Consider the following 19,613-nt stretch of genomic DNA (forward strand, 5'->3'; position numbering starts at 1 on the left):
TTTTAAATTAAAATTTTCTTATATAAATAAAATGAATACAGGCAAAAATAGAAGGAATGCTGAAAATTGATGAAAAACTTTCATAGACACACTCTCAGACAGGATATGATTTTGTTGGAACGTTGCTATGGTGTAAGAAATGATGAGCTGCTTGATTTTGAAAAGCACAGAAAGACTTGGACCTATGAAGGAAGATGCTATCCACTTTCAAAGAAAGGGATAACAAGTGGAAGTATGCAAAGGATGTTCTTACACATGTGTATGAGTACACATGTATACATATATATTTATATGATATTTATGTTTATAGATATCTATGTATATGTGTGTATCCATGTTTAATTGAAGCTTTTTTAGGGAAGGTGAGGGAGGGGAAAAAATAAAGTAAAAAGTGCACAACAGTGATCCAAAGAAAATTTACAAGGAAGCAAAGAAAAGCTAGGTAGCTTGGAAAACAATGTGTAGTATTTATTACATAAAGGATTTCTTGAAATGGAAATACGTTGTTTCATATTGAATTCTCTCTTATGTTCTTCTGTATACATTACAATGCTCTTTTTTTCTTTTCTCATTTTTTTAACATTTAAAATGAATAAAATGCTTACCAAAAATATAATCTACATTTGGAATCCTTGTGGCCAAGCCCTTCTATCCTCCACTAGTCTGTCCAAGTTCATATTCATTGTTTCTATGACACCCTCTATCCATCTCATACTCCTCTGTCCTCTTTCCCTTTTGCCTTCAATGTTTCCCAGTATGAGGGACTTTGTCAATAAATCCTGTCTTCTCATTATGTGGCCAAAATATTTATACTTCAGCTTCAGTATTTGACATTCCAATGAGTATCTTGAATTAATTTTTTTAAGGTATTGAATGATTTGATCTCCTTGCTGTCTAGGGGCCTCTCAAAAGTCTTCTGTGGCACCACAAGTGGAAAGTGTCAATGCTGTGGAGCTCAGCTTTCTTTATAATCCAGATCTCACAGCTATACACTACCGCTGGAAAAACTATGGCTTTGATAATATGGACCTTTGTCAGCAAAGTGATTTCTCTGTTTTTCAGTGTGCTGTCCATATTTGTCAAAGCTTTCCTTCCAAGGAGCAAGTATCTTTTCAATTTCATGGCTACAGTCACTATATGTAGTGCTCTTTGAGCCCAAGAATATAAAATCTGACACTGCTTCTATTTCTTCTCTCTCTATTTGCAAGGAAGTGATGGGACTAGTTGCCAGCATCTTAGTTTTTTTCTATATTAAGCTTCAAGCCAGCTTTTACGCTTTCCTCTTTCACCCTGAGATTCTTGATTTTTCTCCTGGCAATCTTAATCCAGCTTTTGATTTATCCAGTCCCACATTTCACGTGATGTACGCCACATATGAGTTAAATAAGGTGATAATATACAGCCTTGTTATGTTCCTTTTCCAGTCTTAAATAAATTGGTTGTTCCATGTTTGTTTCCAGTTGCTGCTTCTAGACCCTCAAACAGGTTCCTCGAGACACAAATAAGATGATATGGTACTCCCATCTCTTTAAGTACTTAACACATTTTATTGTAGGCTACACAAGCAAAGGCTTTAGTATAGTCAATTAAGCAAAAGTAGATATTTTTTCTGGAACTCTCTTGCTTTCTCCATAATCCAGTGAATGTTAGCAATTTGGTCTCTTTCTTCTGCCTTTTCAAAAACCAGCCTGATCATCTAGTACTTCTTGGTTTTCATATTGCTGAAGCCTAGACCACAGAATCTTAAGCAAAAGCTTGCTGGTGTGTGCGATGAGTGCAACCGTACAGTAATTTGAACATATTTTGGTGTTGCACTTCTGAAGACTGGAACATAAATTGATCTTTTCCAATCCAGAGGCCACGGTTGAATTTTCTCAATTTGCTAGCATATTGAGTGAAGCACTTTAATGAACAGCATTATCTTTTAGGATTTTAAATAGCTCAGGTGGAATTTCATCACTTCCACTAGCCTTATAGTTAGCAATGCTTCCTAAGACCCACTTGACTTCATTCTCCATGATGTCTGGCTCTAGGCCAGTAACCATGCCATCAAGGTTATCTTTGATGTTAAGAGCTTCCTTGTATAAATCTTTTGTGTATTCTGGCCACCTCTTCTTAATCTCTTCTGTTTCTGTTAAGACCTTAGCACTTTTGTCTTTTGTCATACTCATTTTTGCATAAAACATTTCTTTGATATCTCTAATTTTCTTGAAGAGATCACTTGTCTTTTCCGTTCCATTGTTTCTTCTATTTCTTTGCATTTTTCATTTAACAAAACCTTATCTAGTCTCTGGAATTCTCCATTCAGTTGGGTATATCTTTCCCTTTCTCCTTTCATTTTCACTTACCTTCTTTCCTCTACTATTTGTAAAGTCTCATTAGATAGCTATTTTGCTTTTCTGTTTTTCTTTTTTTTTCCTTCTCTTCTTACTTCTTGAACATCTCTAATACCCACAATATTTCTTCATTGTACTCATTGTTTCCTTGTTTATTCATATCTCCAGGTCTAGTTACAGGATTGGGACTTTGTACCAAGATCAGGTTCTTCTCCCTTTCACTCATGAATGGGGTAAATGGGCTCTTGTCTTGTCCTTTCTGCAACGTAGATACTGTTGTCACTGCCCTGTCACAGATCTAGATAGGGGTAACTAGTTCCTAGTTCCTCTCCCTGCCTTCTTCCATAGCCCTGACCAAAATGGGGCTAGAGATAAAACCAGACCCCACCTTTTGTCTCAATTTTTATTTCCATTTTGATCTCCTGGTCACCTAACACAAGTGTTAGCCTTGACGCTGTCACTGCCTCAGTCCCTTTCATCTTGTGTAATCACCAATTAGGAGTTAATTTGATCTTCTGCAGACCTGAGAGGCTCTGACTATATATCAAAGGTCATACTGGTTTTAGGCCTCCTAAAGGTACTAGGGCATCTCCATCTCCTTTATCACCTGATAAAGACATAGAATATCAGAGATCATGCTGCTTCAGGTCTCTTGGAGGGCCCTAGCATGCATTCACTGTCCAACCTTTCTGCCCTATCTCTACCACTATATGTAATGATGTCATTCGATGTAACTTTATTTCCCGTATGACTTCAATAAGACAGGGTCTCTCCTTTAGGGGTCATTTACCAGAGATTGTGATAGCTAAATCTTTCCAGTATGACTCCTACCAACGCATCTGCAGGCTTCTTATTTGCTTCTTAACTGGACTGGAGGAGCTTATTGCTTCATCCTTCGGATTTTTGCTTCATTGGGCATGCTTTTTCATCTTTTCTAAGGTGCCCATTTCTTATTGGCGCTGGGCTTAGCTTAATTATTGTCTTTGCCATCTTTGTTCCTTCTCCCTTCATATTGAGAAATTTGTTGAGATTTAGTTTTCTTTTGGACCATTATAGCATTTGTACCGCTGTCCAATAGTCTCTAAGGAAACTACAAGATTTCTTTTTTCCCCTTGGGGTAATATTGGTTCACTTTCCTTCTTAGTATATTATTTGTTCAAAATGCTTTACTTCCTTTTTAGGTTTTACTCATTCTTACTTCTCTCTATGTCATGCTCTTTTTTGAGTTATCTGCTTATGGGCTGTATTTTTATTTAATCTTTTAAAAATTGTTTTTTTGTCTTTCAGTGTTTCTTATGTATTCATTGACTCTACTAATCCTCCCTGCTCTTCAGCCTCTCCCCTCTTATGCTCTACCATGCTTCTCCAAGATTGAGTGCTGAATGGTCTCAGGTTCCTCAGGTCAGGTTCCTGGCTGAGTTCAGGTCCTTGGCCAGATTAATCTCCAAGTGGGAGAAGTCTGGAGCAAGCTGGTTTTTCTGATCTATTTTCCCTCATACCCGATACTCTGTTCCTTTGTGTGTTTGTCTTTCATTTTCAGAGAGGACCATGACATCAAGATGATGACATGACTTAGAGTTGACTTTGATTTGAGGGAGGGAGGGCTGCATAAGGTCACCAACCTCACTTTCTTCTCCTGTGCCATCTGGATCCAGTGGCCTAATATTCATCAGGATGGCTGGAGATATCCCTTTTTAATCTTTCTCTCTAAGCACATCTTCTACCATTCCAGAATCTTCTGTTCTCCTTTCTCCTTTCCCTGTTGTGATTGGGCTGCATCTTATGGGAATGGGAGGAGTGGAATGGTTTAGTCAGAGCTCTTGTTGCCAAGAAATCCCCACAGATAAAAAACTGGATCACAAGTCTACAGGCTTGCTTTTGCTCAGGCAGTCATCTGGGGGTAAGGGTGTGAATTGAGAGCTCTATATTTCTAGTACTAGTTCCAGAGGTCCTTAACTTTGTATGAGGATTCTTTCTTCTTACCTTAGAGCAGGTTGGAGTTTCTCTATATCTGGCACATAACTCATTTCCGTTCAAGGTTTGGAGTTGAAGAAGTTTATAAAAAGCCAAATATTTGGTCATCTTGTTGGTCATTTTGTCTTGGTAACCTAGCCTATAAGCAAAAATAAATATATCAGTAGCACGTCTAATCATGAGGTGAGGCATAGCAGTCAAAAAACACACTAGCCAATAGAAAGCCCACCTTGAATATGGAGGAAGAGAGTACTTCAGATCTTGCTGCTTCCCACCCAGCACCTTATGAACTATGCAACTTAGCCTCTCATTTTGCATGAAATAGCTAAATTATGGTACTATGTCCAAGAAATTACTAAATTTTGAATATCCTTTAACCCAGCTGTGATACTACTAGGTATAAAGCCCTAATGAGACTTTTTTTAAAAAGAAGAAAAGAACTCACACATTACACACACACATGTATGTGCTTATATGTATTCATATACACACATATATGTAGTATGTGTATAAACTGTTTCTGTACTGTCAAAAAACTGGAAACTATAGGAAGACCACCATTAATTGAGGAATGACTGAACACATTTCATATACATATATGCATATATATGTATATATGTATATATGTATGAGGGCATATATGTAGGTGCACATATACATACATGCATGCATATACATACAGACATGGGTGCATACAAGCATAATATGCATATGAATACAGTTGTGCCATATGAAATAATAAAGTGGATCATTTACGTAAAACTTCAAAAGGACCGATATTGCAAAGTGAGTAGAATGAAGACAACAACTTCTACAAAAACAAAAATATTGCCAGAACAAACAACTTCTAAAAATTTAAGAATTCAAGGCAACCTAGCTGAGCTCAATGTGCCTCTTCAAAACAACTTTAAAATAATGCCTCAAATCAAATTTTGGAGTGGTAGAGCCAACAAAAAGTCAAAGTGAGATATTTTTAGGTAGAAGAAAACTTAGGTGGTTGGCAGGAGAAGCTTGTGATAGTAGGCTGGAAGTCTGTCCATAGCTCAAACACATATTGGCAGCAACTTTGGCCACAGCAGCAGCAGCTTCTAGAGCTGTCAGCCAACAGATGGTAAGGGAGTTAGGCAACTGGTCAAGAGGAGTTTATAGAGAATCTTTTTGTTGGTACTAAGTACAACCAGACTTATTAGCAATTCTATTGCCCATAGGTAGTTCTGGGTATAGTTCCATTGTGATAATGGATGCTGGGGGTCAGTTACAAGAAAGCAGGGACCCTATTTGCACTTCCAAAGCACAGAAAGCAGCAATGCTTGTGGCTACAGGTGACCATTGGTCCTTTTTGGGTAAAGAGCATAGTATGGATCACAAGAGCAGTGACCATACCTCTACTGGGATCACACAAGCTTGGAAGTGCCAAAAACTCACAGACCCCACAACTAGTGCTGCAAACAACAGCATGAAAAAACTTGAAGCTTAGGACAGTGCCTCTCCATCCTCAGGTGAGCAGAGCCCAACTTCAACGTAAAGTTCAGTTAAGAAATCACATGGAAAAATAACAAACAACAACAACAATAAAATGTGACAAAAGCAGATAAGATCAAGACATAAACTCAGAAGAAGACAACAATGTGGGGGAACTACAAACAAAGACTCAAAGGAAAATGCTAATTGGACTCATGCTCAACAAGAATTTCTGAAAGAGCTACAGAAAGAGATAAGAATGGTAGAGGTAGAACTGGGGAAAGAAATGAGAGGTATTAAGAAAATTATGAAAAGAGAATTAACAGCTTAGTAAAGAGAGACACTAAAAAATACCAAAAAAAAAAACATATTAAAAAGCAAAATTGATCTAAAAGTAGTACAAAAAGGGGGGGGCACAAAAAGTAAAGAAAAGTAAGAACACCTTAAAATAACAGAACAAGCCAAATGGAAAAAGAGGTACAAAATCTCATTAAAGAGTATAGTTCCTTAAAAATTAGAACTGGGCAAGTGGAAAATATCAAGAAAGATAAAACAAAGTCAAAAGAATAAAAAAAGAGAAGAAAATGTAAAATGACTCATCAGAAAAACAACTGACCTAGAAAATAGGTTAAGGAGAGAGAATTGAAGAATGACTGAACTACCAAAACCATGATTTTTAAAAAGGCTAAAAAAGAAGGACAAATTGCCTGATATTAGAGAAATAGAGGATAAAATAGAAATTGAAAAAATCCATTGAACACCTCCTTAAAGAGATCGCAAAATGCAAAGTCCCAGGAATATTATAGCCAAATTGCAAAGTTCCCATGTCAAAGAGAAAAGACTTCAAGCAACCAAAAAAAACCCCAAAAAATCAAATAGTATTGAGTCACAGTCAAAATGACATAAAATTTAGTGAGTCCCATGTTAAAGTAGCAGAAGGCTTAGAATATAATATTCCAAAGACAGAGGAGCTAGGATAACAACCAAGAATCACCTACCCACCTACCTTTTCCCAGGGGGAAAATGAATACTTGATGAAATAAAAGACTTTCAAGTATTCCTGATGAAAAGAACAGACCTAGTAGTAGTATTGCTGAGTCAAAGAGTAAGCACAGTTTTGTAGTCTTTTGGGCATAGCTCCAAATTGTGCTCCAGAATGATTGGGTCAGTTCACTACTCCACCAACAGTTCATTAGCACATCTATTTTTTCCTCTTTTCCTCCAGCATTTGCCATTTCTGATAGATGTGAGATGGAACCCCAGAGTTGCTTTAATTTTCATTCCTTTAATCAATCATGATTTAGAACATTTTTGTATGATTATAGTTAATTTTGATTTCTTCCTCTGGAAAAAAAAAGTCTGTTTATGTCCTTTGGCCATTTATGAATTAGGAAATGGATCTTATTTTTATAAATTTGAGTGTATATTTGAGAAATGAGGCCTTTATCAGAGAAACTTACTGTAATTTTTTTTATTTTTTATTTATTTTTAATATTCTTTTCCTTTTAAATTTTGAGTCAAATTCTCTTCCCCCCTCCCACCTCCTACCCCACTCATGGAGAGTGCAAGCAATATGACATCAACTATATATGTGAAATCATGAAAAGCATATTTTGATCTTAGCCACATTTTTCTTAAAATGCAACAAAAGAATGCATTGTATCTTGTGGTACTGTAAGAAAAAAGTTAGACTGAATAAAAGGACAAGGTACATGAAAAATAACATGTGCATATATGTATATATACAAAAATATGGACAAAATTAACCTAATATATATCAATGTTATATGTCATTCTGCATAATTATGACATAATAAGCACTACAAAATTACATGAATAAAAAAAGTAAATAGCAACGTCTTGGCCTACTGTGCTCTTTTGCTGAAAATAACTTAAATTTACTGGATTTCTTATTGAAATTGCAGCATCTAGCTATTATAGTAATAAAATTATACCACTAAATATGTAAAAGGGTAATTTTACTTAGTTAATTACTTAGTTTACACTACAGTTGTAAATAATGTTGGCATTTATAAATGTGATTAAGTGTAGTAATAAAGTTTAAGGCAATTACCAAAAAAGAAAGAAAGAAAGAAAGAAAGAAAGAAAGAAAGAAAGAAAGAAAGAAAGAAAGAAAGAAAGAAAGAAAGAAAGAACTCTGACCAAGACAATGATCAGCCATGATTCCATGAAAACTAATGTTGAAGAATTCTACCCACATCCTGACAGACATCTACAAATATGAAGAAGGAGACCTATGTTTTTTGGATGTAGCCAATGTGGGAATTTGTTTTGCTAACTAAACATATTTGTTACAAGAGTTTTGTTTTTATTTTTGGGTTTTTTTTCTTCTAATGGAGGAGGATGTGAGACAGAGAGAAAACAAATTCTTATCGATAGAACGCTGAAGTGAAGGAGGATAGGCAATAGGAGATAGGGGCTGGATTTGTAATTTTGTGGGTATAGGGATCTCAGGAGCCTCCTTCTTCTCTGCAACTTATGGTCTTAGAAAGTTTCTTAGAGCACTCATGCTTAAGTGACTTTCCCAGAGTGACACAGTTGGAATGGATCAGAGAAAGGACATGAATCCAGGTCTTCTTGGCTCCGAGGTCAGCTCTGCTTCCACTATGCCACATTGCTTCTCCCAAGTGGGAGAAACCATTACATATCAGTCTCAGGAGGGAATCGCAAAAAGCTCAGAAGACAACACAGAAACTTAATGGAATGGCTCACTAGTTCTTTACAATGGGCAAAATCCTTTCCCCTGCCTCTTAAAAAATATATTTTTTAATTTATTCCTGTTATTTAGTCATTTAAAAATGTCTCTGCCTCTACTTCTTCTCCCCTTTGATTTCTTTTTTTTTTTTTGTTAGGGTTTTTTTTTCATTCTATGTACCTTTTCCTAAAAAAAAAAAACATTATTTCCTTACCTTATTCTCTTAACTAATTCTCTTCCTCTGTTGTCTATTCTAGACTTTTATTCCTTGATTCATAGTCTTTATACTTATTTGTTCCTCCTTAAGTCTCTTAGTGTTCTTCATGGAATTAAAATGATAAAGTCCCAAACTTGAGTTCCCGCTTCTAAATAATTTCTATGTTATTGCCTTGTATATCTTTTCCCCTCTCTCCTTTTTTTTTCTGTTGTACATCACTCTTAGAAGTATCAATTCGTATGAGAAATAATGAGGATAGAAACTTTGTTATATGATAGCCATTTCCATGTGTCTCAGATTATGGAGTCCAGTTCTATCCCTTGCTATTCTCATGATCATTTTCTCTCCCATTTGCCATGAAAAGTATTCTGTGGGCAATATGGGTTGGCCCAAGAAGCTCTACTTTTCCTCCTCCTAAAGCAGGATGTTGTCCCTGGAAGCAAAACACCCTCAGAAGAAATGGTCATCCTGATCAACAGATAAATCACTATAGATTTATCCAGTTGTTAAATACTAATCTCCCATTGCAAAATATAAAAGCATATATATGTATGTATGTATGTATGTATATACATATGTGTGCATACATATGTATATACATATATATATACATACATTTTTTCATCCCTTCATTTCATCCCATTCATTTCTTTTTCTGTTTCAATCCCATTCTTTGTAACCTCAATCACTTTCCTATTCCTCCTCTCCATATTGGGAGATTGCAGGAATCAGATCTGCGTAATTGTTTACTATTGGCCCCAGAAGCTCTGATTTACCTGCCTGTTGACTTTATTAGAGTATATCACATATTCTATCTCTCCTCTCCCCTTTTAGTCAGCTTCCATTCTGCACTTTAATCCCATAAAATACATTGATTGGTGAGGGATGTGGTAGTCCATGGTATTTCAGGCAGTCCTGTTTTTCCATCATTACTTTTATTTCTTTAGGTTCTGCTTACAACTTTTTGCCCTTGTGTAATTTTAGAAAGAAATCTTTTTTTTTTCATTTTTTTAATTTTTAAAAAGTTGTCAATTAATTTATTTTAAGTTTTCAACATTTACTTTTATAAGACTTTGAGTTTAAATTTTCCCCCTTCACTCTCCTTCCCCCACCCCAAGATGGCATACAATCTGATATAGGCTATGCATGTACAATCATATTAAACATATTTCCAAATTAGTCATGTTGCTAAAGAAGAATCAGAACAAAAGGGAAAAACCACGAGAAAAAAAAGACAGAAAATAATATGCTTCAATCTGCATTTAGACTCCATAGTTCTTTCTCTGAATGTGGATAGCATTTTCCATCATGAGTCTTTTGGAATTGTCTTCAATCACTGCATTGCTGAGAAGAGCTAAGTCTAACAAAGTCAGTAATCATATAATGTTGCTGTTACTGTGTAACATGTTTTCCTGGTTCTGTTCATTTCACTCAGCATCAGTTCATGCAAATCTTTCTAGTTTTTAGAAAAAAATCCCTTAATGCTCCCTAGGTTGTTTGTTTTTTAACTCCATAGGTATACATACATACATACATATATATATATTTCCTTTTAATGGTACTAGAAATGGGATAATTAGTTTCATTACTGTGCTTTCCTTCACAGTTACATTTATTTACCTTTCTTGTGTTTCTGTTCTTTGGGGTGTTTGTAAGTTAAATAATCTGCTCACAATTTTTTTTAAAGAAATGCTCCAAATACCTCTGAATAAATTTCCATCCTTTTAAAAAAATTTTCCTTTGAATGATTGGGCTCAGGTTGTGTTGGATATTGAGTTTCTTTGCTTTCTAGAATATATTATTGGGAACCAAGATGGCAGAGTACAGACATCTGTACTTCTCAACTAACTTCTTCCAATGTTACTGTCCAAAAAACTTTAAAACAACACCTCAAATCAAATTCTGTGGTGGCAGAACCAACAAAAAGGTGGAGTGAGACATTTTTCCAATTCAAGACAGCTTAGGAGGTAGCAAGAGGAGTCTGTGACACCAGGATGGGGTCAGCCCAGAGCCCAGCAAACCATGGCAACACCAGTAGCTAAAGCTTTGGAAGCTCTCAGCCCAGAGATGATAAGTGGTCAGAAAAAGATTACAGTGAAACTTTTGCTGGGGATGGGTGCAGAACCCTCTTGTATTGTCCACATGCAACTCAGGGTCACAGTTCCAGGGCCAAATTTCAGCTCTGACACTTGCAGTCACAGGGGAGGAGAGGACCTGATTGAACTGATGGAATCTGAATGCAGATTGAAGCATATTTTTTCACTTTATTTTTCATGCCTTTTTTTTGCAACATGGCTAATATGGAAATATGTTTTATAGAATTTCAAATGTATAATTGATATCATATTTCTTGCCTTTCCAATGAGTGGGGGAAGGTCAAGGAAAGAGAGAGAATTCAGAACACAAAAAAATTTAACAAATGTTAAAAATCAATAAAAAATTTTAAGGAAAATAATTAAGAAGAACATATTTTAAAATGATATATCATTGCCTTCTGTAGTTTCTGGTGAATGCAGAGTAATCTTCTGTTATTCAAATTTCCTTTCTTTTTTTTTAATGTCTTTTTCCTGATAACTTGTAGATATTATTGTCACTGGAATTACTCAGTTTAACTACCACATCTTGGATCTGAAGCACAGGTTTTTTTTTTTTCTTCTGTTAGTGATAGGTCCTTTCTATTGTTGCTTTGCTTTCTGTATTCAGAAATTCTGGGCAGTTTTCTTATATTATTTCTTGAATTATGGTGCTCAGATTGTTAAAAATTTATTATGTTTGTCTGGGAGGTCTATGATTCCTAAAATGCTACTACATAACCTGTCTTCAAGATCAATGTGTTTTGTTTGTATGGAGATTGTGTGTGTATTAACATTATTGTTTTTTTGTTTGTTTGTTTCTCTTCTGGATTGTCCTTCATCTAAATATATTTATATTCTCAATCTGTCATTCTGTCTTTTGCTTCTTTGAAGAGATCTGACACTATTAATTCAAAGTTTTCCACTGTTGTTGTTGTTGTTGTGCAGGGGATCTAGTCTACTATGTATTTATTTTTAACTTTTTTCAAGATTATGAGTTATCTTTCAAGTGATTGAGGAACATCTTCCTATGCTTCCATGATCACTGGAGAATCCACAGATTCTTTGTTTCATCAACTTCCTTTCTTGGGTATTGCCTTTGATGGTGGGATTAGCCCACAATAAGGAGAAATTTACTTATAGTCTCACGCTCCTTCCACATTGAGAAATTTATTTTCACCAGCCTCTGTCCAAGCCCCAAGTGATTTTTAAGGGAACAGGACTATCAGCAGCTATAAGTAAGTCCCCTTTCCTTTAGATCTGGTGCAGCCGCACATGCTGATACCCTCTCCCAATTCCTCTCTATGCTTTAGTTCTCAGCAGTTCCTGCTGCACCAGCTGGAGTATGGACCTGCCTTCCCTATATCTGGGAAAAGACTGGAAAAAGTTGAAGTCTGATACTTTATTGCCACTTGAATGATAGGGTAAATGCAAAGGCAAAGTATGAGAACAGAGAATGCCACAGCAGAGTGTTAAGTGGGTCCCAGAACACAAGTGTGTGAGTTATGTTACCTACCACAGCAGTGTATGGATGATGATGAGAGCAGAAGGGTGGGTTCGAGTGATCTCGTTAGAAATTAGTATACTTTTCTATTGATTCATAAGATTTTCACTTTTTAAGGTAGAATCGACAGGACTTGGTAACAGATCGAATAAGGAAGGAAAGAGAGAAAAGGAGTAGGGGTCATTAGAGGATAATGCCTGGTTTTAAAACCTGGATAATTGTTGAAAATAGTACTTATTCTCTACTGTAATAGGAAATTACAGTTAGGAAGAGGGAAATGATATTGAGTTTAGTTTTGGACACATTGAGTTTATGAAGTCTATAGGATATCTAGAAAAGGAAACAGTGGAAAATCAGAAAAAAGTAGTGTCATAAAAACACAGAAATAAGAGAGTATCAAAAGAGGTGATCAACAAAGGCTACAGAGAAATCAAGGAGAAAGAGGACTGGAGACAGGCTTTAAGACTTGGCAATTACAGATCACTGGTAACTTTGAAGAGAGCAGTTTCAGTTAAATGATGAGGTTGAAAGCCAGACTGCAGAGCTAAGAGAGAGAGAGAGGAAAGGAAGTAGAAGCACTGATTATTGACAGACTTTTCAAGGAGTTTAGCTCTAAAAGGGAGGAGAGTGAGTGAGTGATAGCTAGTAGGGATGGAGCAAATAAGAGATTTTTGAGGATGGGGGAGATATGGGCATGTTTTAAGACAGCAGGAAAGCAGTCAGTAGACAGGAAGAGATTGAAGATTAGTGATATAAAGATGATAGAGGGGACATTCTGGCTGGAGAAGATGGGATTGAATGGGACCACTTGAGTTTGTAGAAAGGTTGCTTGATAATGACTTTCTACTGCTTCATCATATGAAACAGGGATGAAGAAGGAGACAATGGTAGAAAAGATGCTCCTTCTCTTTATCAAAGCAAACTTCTCTACATTTGAGTGAAGTGAGATGAAGGGGTTCTTGGAGAACAGCCTCATTTTTTTTTTTCTTCAGTGAAATACAAGGCAAAGTCATTGGCAGAGAGAGAAGGGGAAAGGAAAGCCGCAGAAGGTTTGAGGAGGGATAAGAAATTTGAAAAAGTCAAAACAGTAAGGTAGTGAATCAGTTTGGGAGGTACACAACGATTGCTTTGTGGCAGGGAGGGTCCAGCTGAGATTATGTAGTGTAAATTTCTGACCTGGTACAGTGTTAAATGCTAAGCAAAAATTAAATCCTTGCCCTCAAAAAAGTTCTATTCTAATGGAGGCAGGTACAACATAAAAGGGAGCTGAAAAAGGGCAGGGGAACAGAGTGCTGGAGACTAAAGTACCTGCCTGCTCGGGTAAGGTGGCCAAGTAGTTCTGGGAATCCTATTGCTGGGCTGAGTTTGAAGAGAGTCTTGAAGTCAAAAGGCCTGAGTTCTGTTTCTTTCAAAGTTTTAGACCTACCTAACCTCCTCTCTGTGCTCTGATTTCCTGATCTGCCAAATGAGGATAACAATACTTGTCTGGTTTCCCTGGTAAGGTTGGTCTAAAGACAAAAAACTGAGATAATGCTTCCCCATTCCTCGTCAACACTCCCCCCCCCCCAGGGTAAAACAGCTATACAACATGAGGGAATATTAAAGGATATAAAATTAGATTTGATAATTATTCCTTGCAGTGATTTTAAAAGATACCATATCCTGTTCCCTCCCACCCCCCTCCGTTTTTTTCCCTAGTCTCATTCTTTCAACTTGGCTATTTCTTGCAATTCCTTGAGTGCTCTCCCTGCCTCTATTTACTTTCCTTTCATGCCTGTGGGTGGGAAACTTGGCTTCTCAGACCTCAGAGCAATACTAGTGGCACTGACCAGAGCTCAGTGGATACTTTCTCATGGCGGAGCAAAGTCCTGTCCTCAGCAGGATTGCCAGGTCTGGGGAGCTGACTCTATCTCTCTCTTTCTCATGGTTGGCTGGGGTTAAGGGCTCAGAGGTTCTCTGGCTTCCCCTCCTCTATTATTCTCACCAACCTCCCATGGTTTTGCCTCTTTTTAGTGGGAGAGGGGAAAAAAAGAGCCTTAGGGCCCTAGAGGCTTCTCAGTGATTTAGCGAGAACTTTACTCCACATGGGTTTCCCACTACAACTGACCCTGGGAGTCAGAGAGAGAAAGTTGGGGGAGAGAATCATAAATGGCTAGGGAGATGAGAAACAGATGTTAGACTTGCATGAAGGGAATTCTCCCCCTACCTTCCCGTTCCCACCCCCAGGAGACTGGAAGGAGGGCTGTCCCTGGACAACAATCATTATTCCATATATAACCCCTCCCCCCAACACCACTTCCTTACCTGGGAAGCTCTCCATTCTTTTCCCACTTCCTGGCAACCTGCCATGTAGGCACCTAGCCTGCATGTCCTACCTGAGGCTGTGTCCTGCCTCAGGCTGTGTCCTGCCTCTTACTGACTGTTAGACTCTCCCTTCTATTTCTTACTACCACCTGGACCTCAACCGGTTTTAGCTAATTACCTTTCAAATGTTAACTTTCCTTGGAATATTTTTCTTGTAACTGGGAATTCCTGAAGACCTTAAATCCTTCAAGGCCCAGAGAAATGCATCTCTAACAGCAGAATATAGAGACTGAGAGAAATATTTGGGGGGATGTGGGTTTGCTTATGGGGGAAAGCAAGTCCCTCATCACCCCCTCTTCCCTGTTACAGACATACATACTTGTCCCATCCCAAAATGCCACCAAATCTCTTTCAACACCTTTGACCTATTTCACCAGCTCTTCAGGCCAGTCCTGCTGAAAAGATGAAAGCCCCTTTCTGGAAGAATGCTGCAGGGAGCCTGATGTCATCCCAGAGGCATGAGGTCTTGGCCAAAGGGAAACTCACAGACAGCCTGACCTTAAAACGAAACAAAACAAAAAAACAACCAACATAAACAAACTCACCGGTGGGGAGATGATCACAGCTCAGAGCATCTGAAATAGTTGGGGCAAAAAGAAAGGAAGGAATCTGTTTCACTTCCTATCTGCACTCTTTTACTTTCACATGTTATCTGCAGCCATTTAGAGTGGTAGGACTCAGAGTTGGGAGGATCTTAGAGGTCTAAAAACTCCTTTTTACAGAGATAAATTGCCTGGACCTCTCTCACACCGCCTCCTTATGTCTAACTGATGAGATGTAGCATTTTCTTGGGCCTTTGTGATCTTAGCTATGCCTTGAGCTTTAGACCAAAAAGTTTCTCATGTTGAATCAGGGGACCTGGGTTGGAAGCTCAGGAGTGCTATTTATTACCTATATAACCTTGAACAAATTACTTCACCTCTCTGGGCCTCAATTTCCTTCTCTTCAGGATGATAGAATTAGGCAAAGATAACCTCTAAGTTTTCCTTCCAACTGAGAATCTATAACCCCATGATCTTCTGGAAGTAAATTTTCCAAGACAGTTTGGAAACTTACTAACCTGAAGTGTGGTATGCTAAATGAAAACTTAGAGATATCACTCCCAGAGCAATAAGGCCATTGAATCCAAACTCCTTCTTTTATCAAGGAGGAAGCTATAGCTCAAGGAAGCTCAGCAATTTGCTGTTCACATAGGTAGTAAACATCCTGTGACTGCAACAAAATCATCTCTCTTATCCTTGTGCTCCAATCTATTGTGACAGTGGGGTTAAAAAAAAGTTATGTTAATCTCTAAGTAGGTTAAATATAGGTTAAATATCCCTCTACCCAAATCAAAATCCATTCAGTAAATTTTCTATTAGACATAGCTAGTCAAATAATGAAAATAGTCTTTATCATCCAACTATTGTATGCTAGGTGCTAGACAGGGTGGAGCAGGAAGTGTAATATGTATTACAATGATTCCTGCCTTCCATATGTTTTCAAGGCACATGTTAAATGGATAAAACATGTAAACTAATATTAATTTGCATTTATTCCACACTGTAACATTTGTAAAACTTTTTTTTTTTGTCACAGTGATTTCATGAGATGGGTAATATACAGAGACTGTAGATATTTCTCCTGGTAACCTTAACTCAAACTTTTGATCCATCCATCCTGGCATTTTGCATGATGTGCTCCACACATAGGTTAAATAAGTAAGGTGACAATATACAACTTGTCCTACTCCTTTCTCAATCTCAGACAAATCAGTTGTTCTATCTTTCATTCTAATTGCTACTTCTTGATCCTCATACAGGCTCCTTAGGAGATGAGTAAGACGATCTGATACTCTCATCTCTTTGAGAACTTGCTGCATTTTGTTATGATCCACACAGTCAAAGACTTTAGTCTAGCGTAGTGTAGTCAATGAAGCAGAAGGAGATTTTATTTTTTCTGGAACTTCCTTGCTTTCTCCATAATCCAGTGAATGCTGGCAATTTGTTCTCTAGTTCCTCTGCTTCTTTGGAAACCAGCTTACACTTCTCGTAATTCTCATTTCACATATTGCTGAACCCTAGCTTGCAGTATCCTAAGCATAACCTTCCTGGCATGTGAAATGAGTTGCAATTGTTGAGTAATTTGAACATTTTTGGCATTGCCCTTCTTTAGGATTGGGACATAAATTGATCTTTTCCAATCCAGTGACCCCTGTTGAATTTTCCAAATTTGCTGTCATACTGAGTGTAGCATTTTAACAGCATTATCTTTTAGGGTTTTGAATATCTCAGATGGAATTCCATCACCTCCACTAGCCTTATTGTTAACAGTGCTTTCTAGAGACCCCCCCTGACTTCATTCTCTAGGTCAGTAACCACACCATCTTAGTTATTGGTGATGCTAAGATCTTTCTTGCATAGTTCTTTTGTGTATTCTTGCCACTCTTAGTCTCTTCTGCTTCTGTTAAGTCTCTACTATTTTTGTCTTTTATCTTGTCCATTTTTTTGCATAAAACATTTCTTTGATAGCACAAATTTTCTTGAAGAGACCTCTTGTCTTTCCCATTCAGTTCTTTTCTTCTATGTATTTGCATTGCTCTTTTAAGAAAATCTTCTTTTCTCTCCTTACTATTCTCTGGAATTCTGCATTATATCTTTCTCTTTTTACTTTCCCTTTTGCTTTCCCTCTTTCTTCAGTTATTTGTATTCTTAGTCGCAAAGATCACTCCAGATAGCAATGGCAGCCATGAAATTAAAAGATGTTTGCTCCCCAGAAGGAAAGTTATGGCAAATCTAGACAACATATTAAAAAGCACAGACATCACTTTTCAACAGGGTCCATATATGAAAAAAAGCTGTTTTTCCCCCAATAATAATGTATGGCTGTGAAAAAAACCGTAAGGAAAGTTGAACATTGCAGAATCAACACTTTTGAATTGAGATACTGGAGAAGATTTTTGAGAGTCCCTGGAGCAGTAAGAAGGTCAAATAAGTAAACACTTAAAGAAATTAATTTAGGTTATTCACTGGAAGGCCAAATAGTGAAGCTGAAGATTAAATACTTTGGCCACATTATGAGAAAACAGAACTTATTGGAAAAGATCCTGATGTTGGGAAAGATTGAAGGCAAAAGGAGAAGGGGATTCCAGAGGATGAGATGGATAGTGTCATGGAAGCAACAAATAGACTTTGGGAGATAGTGGAGGAGAGAAGGGCCTGGCATACTATGGTCCATGGGGATATGAAGAGTCAGACATGACTGAACAACAGAACAGAAGCAAATATTCAATCTAATAAAAGTTCTAAAAGCATTCATACTATGATAGATGATTTTATAAGTCATTGTGACCAAAAATAAAATAGAAACCAAACCTCTGATGTGGAGCCCTCTGAAATAATATAGGCTGGTCTTGAAAAAGGTAGATGCACCATTCATTACTTGGTCTGTGTTTCAAGCTTTTCTAGCTTGTAAGATTTTCACTCTAACGGTATAAGCTTCAACAACATAACCTCCTTCGATGACTTTGCAGAAGTCCACCAACATGAAAGGTTTCACATGATGTCAGACCTTTTTTAATGTATTGATTGGTTTGCTGAATTATTTTTCCTCTTTTTTTCTTTTAAAAAATATTTGTCATAAGGGATGGTTCTCTGGGAGGAAGAAAGAAGGGGCACATTGGAAAATCTTGATGATGTTTAATGTGTGTGTGTATGAGTGTGTATGTGTGTGTATGTGTGTGTGTGTGTGTGTGTGTATGTGTGTAGGAAAAATCATAAAGGAGTCCAGCTCTCCCACATTTACTCTAGTAAATAGTTTTTAAAAACATCAGATTGGATAATGAATGGAGACTTCTGAAAGTTACTAGAGTAACTATCTTCACATAGCCTAGAACTACACCAAAAGTTATCCAGGAGAAAACTATAAAGGTAAATACTTTTTAAAAATTGGAAGGGGCAAAATAGTGATGAAGGCCCCTAATGTCTCTAAGTATAATATACAGAGTTAAATAAGATAAAAAAAGATAAGCAGAGGGCCTGTGCATGGTTTTATATTATTTTGATAGTATCAAGAGAGGAAAGAAATAGGAGGAAAAACACATTAAAAAGCAGGTGGGAGGGATACACTAGAGAAGATGTGGAAGAAGGATGTGCAATTTTAAAATTCTTATAATTAGGGTATATGAGAAGAAGAGTATACAAGGAAGGAAGGAAAAGTGAGAGGTTATCACGTGAACGTCACTCTTCATGAAATCAGGAAAAACAAAACTGAACTTAAGTAGAGTTTGGTGTAGAAATGTATTAAACTCAGCAGAGTACGAGGCAGCACCAAGGAAGGAAGAGAGGGAACGTGGAGACCTTGAAATCAGGAGGATCTAGTCACAAGCAAAACAAATGTCGACATCAGAAGGTGGATCCTAAGATCACAAAGCAGGGAATAGAAAGGGGATAAGTACCAGTGATAAAATCTGAGCAGGAGGAGGAAAAGAGTTATGCAATGGAAGCAAATTCTATGGTATTGATCACAATCCTTGACTTTCACCACCTTCTTATTCATAAAGGGGGCAAGAGTGAACTAAAAAAGAGGAAAAAGGATAAGACGATAAAGGGAAATGGACAATTAATTAATCATAATTATGATTGCGAATACGTTGATCTAAAATAATATAGAAAATAATATAATGAAATATAGATGAGAATCCAACCACAAAAGTCATTCCCCAAAAGAAAAACAATCAAAGGATATGAAGAAGGAATTCTCAAGGGAAGAAATCCAGGCTGCCAATGATCATTAGAAAAAATTTTCCAAATTACTAATAAGAGAAGTGCAGATTAAAGAACTCTGATCTTCTACCTCGTACATTTCATCTTACAAAAGACAACAGGAAAAAAATGTCAGTTACTAGAGGTCATGTGGGAAAACACTAGGCACTGTTGATAGAGCTGTGAAGACATCTAGCTTTGGAACTCACCCCAAAATAATTGTCTCA

At 37.1% G+C, this 19,613-nt stretch overlaps 1 long non-coding RNA gene across 1 annotated transcript; it reads right to left on the bottom strand.

Annotated features, from left to right (window-relative positions):
* Positions 1-447: 447 nt before the first annotated feature.
* On the bottom strand, positions 448-15,441 carry LOC140505505 (uncharacterized). Its single transcript, XR_011967536.1, has 2 exons — positions 15,190-15,441; positions 448-4,449 (listed from the first exon to the last, which is right to left on the bottom strand). It is a non-coding gene; the product is annotated as an uncharacterized lncRNA (long non-coding RNA).
* Positions 15,442-19,613: the final 4,172 nt, after the last annotated feature.

This window comes from Notamacropus eugenii, chromosome 5 (assembly GCF_028372415.1).
Source record: "Notamacropus eugenii isolate mMacEug1 chromosome 5, mMacEug1.pri_v2, whole genome shotgun sequence".
NCBI classification, from domain to species: domain Eukaryota; kingdom Metazoa; phylum Chordata; class Mammalia; order Diprotodontia; family Macropodidae; genus Notamacropus; species Notamacropus eugenii.